Source organism: Carex rostrata, chromosome 2 (genome assembly GCF_964058835.1).
Source record: "Carex rostrata chromosome 2, lpCarRost1.2, whole genome shotgun sequence".
In the NCBI taxonomy this organism is placed as follows: domain Eukaryota; kingdom Viridiplantae; phylum Streptophyta; class Magnoliopsida; order Poales; family Cyperaceae; genus Carex; species Carex rostrata.
This window is the reverse complement of record NC_135919.1, coordinates 11,797,282-11,803,217: the sequence shown is the minus strand read 5'-3', so window position 1 is coordinate 11,803,217 and position 5,936 is coordinate 11,797,282. Positions and strand designations below refer to the sequence as shown.

Here is a 5,936-nt window from a genome sequence, read left to right as displayed (position 1 = left end):
ATTCGTTTGAATAAATAAATAAATAATTGAATTTTAAATAAGAGTATAATTATACAAAATTTCTTTTTCGTACGAATAAATTATATAATTTATAAAACTCGTTAATTCATGAATGTTAAAGATTTAATCGAATATATATATAATTATATAATTGAGAACGAATTATTTGAATCCTAAATTGAAATATAAACGTTCGAAATGTTAGTACAAAAGTTTACAAAACTTCGACTCGAATTTATAAAAGAAACGGACCATAGATCAATTAATTGAGACTATATTTGAATTTCAGAAATTTTTGAACCCTTGGATATAATCCAGTGCGGATCTCAAAGCATCCCTTTAATAAAACCCTTCCGCCCCTCCTGCTTTCTTCTTACGCCAACAGACCCCCCTCCTCTCCTATCCCCCCCCCCCCCCCCCCCCTCACGCAAGCCAGGGGCTCCGCCCCGCCCCTCTCCCCTCTTCTGTTGCTTCAACAAACCTCGCCCTTTTTCTCTCCTCTCTCCCTGTGTCCCCCCCCTCACGCAAGCCAGGGGCTCCGCCCCACCCCTCTCCCCTCTTCTGTTGCTTCAACAAACCTCGCCCTTTTTCTCTCCTCTCTCCCTGTGTCCGTGAAACCCCCACAACAGCCCCGCCCCTCTCTCTTTTACCTATCTCTGTCACTCTCCTTATTGGGTCCGAATTTCTTTCAATTTCAAACCCGTTAAGGGATTGTTGGTGTTTTCGGTTAAGAGGCTGTGTGCTTCTTGGATTGATGGTGCTCGGGAGTAAGAAGAAGGGCGGATGCGAAGTTGCGAGCATCACAACCTCGGTACCGACTGTCCCATGCCAAGACCGGAGTGGAGCCTTTTTCGACTCGAGACCGATTAAACAAGAGAAGTTGGAGAAGGCAGCAGACGGTCGAGAAGTAAGGCGGAGGAAGTGCCTTGGTACCAATTGACTTCTACGGCTTTGAGCACATTCGGGTGCTGTTAATTGCTTGGTTGACTTTCTAAATATGAAATCGAGTATTGAATTGAGTCTCGAAAAGGTACGCCTTGGTACTATTCTGATCCACCTCTTGTTTCTATTCATTCTTGTGCTATGAAATTTAGTTGATGCATACTTGCGTGTGTGACTGTGGGAGTTGATATGATGAAATGAGCATTAATTCCCTTGAATTGTTGTGGGGTAAATTGAATGTTTGAATACCTTGACTCGTTAGGATTATGTGCTAAATAGAGATTGTTTTCTTGAAAATCCATCTCCTTGAATTGTCACGATACCTCCCCACTCCTCAGTACATTGTTACCAATATTACTTTCTGTTTTTGAATTCTGAGAATCGACAAGTACCAAAGTGGAAATAATTTAAATAGAGAGGCATAATTGTAATTATGTAGACCATTGGTATATTTCTCTGATTATGGTTATGGGGACTTAGGTGCAAATTTTAGAGAATTTAACTTAAAGGGGTCGGCTTGAAATAGACGGAAGAAATAATAAAAGAAAAGAAAATGGGATTGTTATCTGATTTGTGCTGAAACAAATAAGAATTTGAAATTAAATTGATTGGGCAAACTAATCGAGATGTATTAGACCAAATAATTTAGTTTAGTTAATTAAAATGTGTGTTTAGGCTTTGGCCGAAATAAATAAAAACAAAACAAAGGTGTAATTGTTAATAAGATAATACTTATTATATGATATAGTTAACATATTAGTTACATCTAAAATTAATAGGATATAAATGACAAATAAAAATGTATATAGATTGCAACTAATGTACTTGTAAACAATTCATATGGAACTAAGCATATGATGTACTATTAATTATTACCTAACCACCTTCTTAAATTAGATAAAAAAGGAATGAAGAAATCTCATTTAATTACGGGTGATACTGCAACTGGAATAATACACATCCATCAACTTTTAATTAATCAAAATTAATTTATGTATATACAACTTATATATTTTATTAAAATAGTAGCTTTAGAAATTTTTAATAATAAATTAAATTTCGAATCCGCGTTGGATCAATTTAAGTATTGATAGCAATTTAAAATAGTCAAATAGATAAGTAATTAGAATTCATAAATTAAATTGAAACACGTTTAAAAACACCGTAACTCCCGAATAATTATTTTGCGAATGTTTCGACATTAGAAATTTTACAAGCAATATATCTTCAAATTAAATTATTAAAAACTATAAGTTAATTTAGATTAAAAGTATATTAATTGAAATGAAAGTAAATGATTCATATCTGACAGATCGGTTCAGTCAGACTGACTGAATTGGAGACTATTATATAACCGAAATAATCGAGAATTTAACTTACACAACAATTGGGGCGAGGGTTAGAGTATCTTAGAGTAGACTCTAATTAGTGTAATTTCGTAATTTCAGATCAGTCGACTCCGTACGAGTCCGATCCGACTGACTCGCAGTTCGGAGCATACACAGAGCACGCTGATTATTAGCGACAGAGACTCCAACCATACAGGTGTGGGATATCTGAATTATCTTTTTCGTGGGCGTACTCTTACCAGTCGTTCCATCTGACCTGACATCCGCACTTTATTTTTTTGTAGTTGCATTAAAACTTTAGAGCATGTTTATCCTTTCTGCACTGTAGGTAGAATTGCATAAACTCTGAAAAATTCAAATTTACTGTATTTTAGGAGTAGAGTAATTAAATATATTATATATATGTATTATTAGAATATTAGATTACTAGTTTGTCTTCTTCTCGTGGAAGACAATATATTATTATTATTTTACGTGCATATGCATGCATTGGTGAGAGCTGAGCAGAGCCGAGTGACTTCGTTCTGTCTTGGTGTCACTTGGCATGGAACAGCCCGACAGCCACTGAGCCGAGCGTCACTTGACTCTCGGATGGCTTTAGGATTTATATTATATGTATAAACATTTGATTATATATCATTTTCGATCATTTTACTATTTGACGTGAGCAGTTCCGATCTCGAGTTTTGTGGCATTGGTTACCCCATCACGGTTCCGATCTCGAGTTCCGTGGTGGCATGTTTTTACTTTGAGACTGCACAGTTTCGATCTCGAGTTCTGTGTAGGTCTGTTTTACGCTACCGCATGGTTCCGATCTCGAGTTCCATGGCGGATTTGTGTTGCACGGTTCGAGGCCGTGGCACTTTAGTGCACCAGTTCGAGGCTGGCACTACTTATTGATCCTGTGATTTACCCCATCGGTGGTTCGAGGCCCCGATGGCATTGTTTCAGGGCTGCGCAGCTGGACTGGCAGCCTTGATATTACGCTACACGGTTCGAGGCCGTGGCGTTGTGTTGCACGGTTCGAGGCCGTGGCACTTTAGTGCACCAGTTCGAGGCTGGCACTACTTTTGATTGACTTATTTTACGACTTGCATGATATGATTTCTCCTATTTTATATGTTTGATTGATGAATCGTTTAAGTGAGATGACACACCGGATTTAGATATAACCATCGGCTAGTGTGCTAGTGTAATGCTAATCTTGTGGGCAATGCGCGATGTCATTAGGCAACGTGTATCATTGTTCCCTGATCACAGTCCTTGGATTATATTATTCATATTCTTTTTGGTAAATGTATAACCATCTGCTAGTGTGCTAGTGTAATGCTAATCTTGTGGACAATGCGCGATGTCATTAGGCAACGTGTATCATTGTTCCCTGATCACAGTCCTTGGATTATACTATTCAGATTCTTTTTGGTAAATGTACAACCATCGGCTAGTGTGCTAGTGTAATGCTAATCTTGTGGGCAATGCGCGATGTCATTAGGCAACGTGTATCATTGTTCCCTGATCACAGTCCTTGGATTATATCATTCAGATTCTTTTTATCCTATTGGCACAGCACAGGGTGATTTACTTAAATCCGTTATATTATTATTATTATATTTGTTCACACAGTGCTTTGGTACTGGACTCCGAATTGATTACTATCTGATATTGTATTTTTGACTTTGGGTTTATTTTGCATGTTGGCATATTAGAACAATCGCATCATGGCATTAATTAAAAGTGTTTTATGACTATTAGATATTGAGATAGGTTTACACTTGTGCATATTTAATTGTAGTCATAACTGTACGAAATTTATATAAATAAAAGTGCTTTGACCGTAGAGGATCCCTGAGGGGATAATTCTGGGTCACATACTGGGCGATTTGTCGCTCACCCACAAGTTGTTTCGTGGGTTTTAGGTACAGGTTTTGGCGGTCCGCAGCAGGAGATGTCAGGAACTGTCCCCGAGGGCCACACCACTTGACCTAGTTAGGATTAGGCTTTTGATTAGGTTTACGAGTCCCGTATTTTCTGTGTTATATATACGAGCTCGATAGATCATGTATCCCCTTCTATAGATGGTGTGATTTGGATCCGAGATGGATCGAATTATATGTTATGTATGTGTATGTTTATTTATTTGCTATGTGACTGATGCTTGATATTTATATTATTTTGCTTCCGCTGCTGTTTGATTTATTATTGATGATTAGTCTTGCGTGCTTAATGATTAAGTAAGCACGAGGCGAGGTTGATCACACCTTAATCCAGAATTTCTGGTTTGGGGTGTGACAAAAAGTGTACTCAGACTCTTCGTTAGCATTTTCTAGTACTGGTTTAAAATTTCAGGTTCTATATATGAAGAGGAGGGTTCAAATGCCTCCATGTTTTTGTGCCTCCATCATGCCTCCATCTCCCTCCATTATTTTCAAAGTTCAAACAGTCGATCTGAACCGCTCAACCTAACCTCCATACTAAAATATGTTTGGAGACCAAATTTTATATTTTTAGGAATTTTTTTACTATTTTTTTAGATAGGTAGAAAAATACTGTTTTTAGATGGTTCAGATTTACTGATTTTGTACCTATCTAAAAAAATAGTTAAAAAATTCCTAAAAATATAAAATTTGGTCTCCAAACATATTTTAGTATGGAGGTTAGGTTGAGCGGTTCGGATCGACTGTTTGAACTTTGAAAATAATGGAGGGAGATGGAGGCATGATGGAGGCACAAAAACATGGAGGCATTTGAACCCTCCTCATATATGAAATAGAAGAAAAATAATGACAAGGGTCCGATCGCGATTTCTAATTTGTTCTAAAGCTATCGTCAATATACTTGAATCAAGATTTATCTTGATCTTCTTGGACCTGGCAAGAACCCATTTCTTTGTCCGATTCTATCTTTTTCAAAAAAAATTGAAAAAGTCTTTTTGGAGTCGCTGGAACAAATATTAGCACGGGTCTCTTTTTTTAATCTCATTTGTAACAAGTCTTTCCTAAAGACCAAACTTTCATTCATCAATGAATTTAGCAAATAGGGGCTTGACCCCTATTCTTATTCTAAAAAAAATTCAGGGTGCGAGTGAGAATTGAGAAAGCATATGAGGGTCTGCTTGACCGTCGAGAGTGAGAGAGAGAATCAGCGTATAATTGAAATTTCAGTCACCGTTAGCCTCCGTTAAAATGAATCAGCGACAAAACTTTTGAGCCGATCTTGAAGCTCATCCGACGGCTAAAAAGTGCATAGCACCACATTACACTATATATGCATAGCACGGTAGCCTAATTATATATATATATGTGTGTGTGTGTGTATATATGTGTATTTATATATGTATATTTATATATATATTATCAGTTAATTACTTATATGATAACATTCACAAGAAGTAATTACAAAGAAAAATTAATATAAATTCAATACAATAAACATCAATACATTATCACATAAAATTACAGTTGCAGAATATTTTAAACATTTAAATTCAGCAAATAAAATCAAAGTCTTGACAAATCAGGACATCTGCGATTTTGTGAAACTTCATTTAAGTAATATTTTAATCATATAATACGATTTTTTTATGATTATACTACTTTGCATACTTAATTGTATAAAACACATCTAGTCGAGCAAATCACGCGCTAA

General features: G+C 36.4%; 1 long non-coding RNA gene across 1 annotated transcript; it reads left to right on the top strand.

The window, feature by feature from the left end:
- The first annotated feature begins 430 nt into the window (after nucleotides 1-430).
- On the top strand, nucleotides 431-4,476 carry LOC144550003 (uncharacterized). Its single transcript, XR_013510002.1, has 3 exons — nucleotides 431-1,030; nucleotides 2,391-2,487; nucleotides 4,208-4,476. It is a non-coding gene; the product is annotated as an uncharacterized LOC144550003 (long non-coding RNA).
- Nucleotides 4,477-5,936: the final 1,460 nt, after the last annotated feature.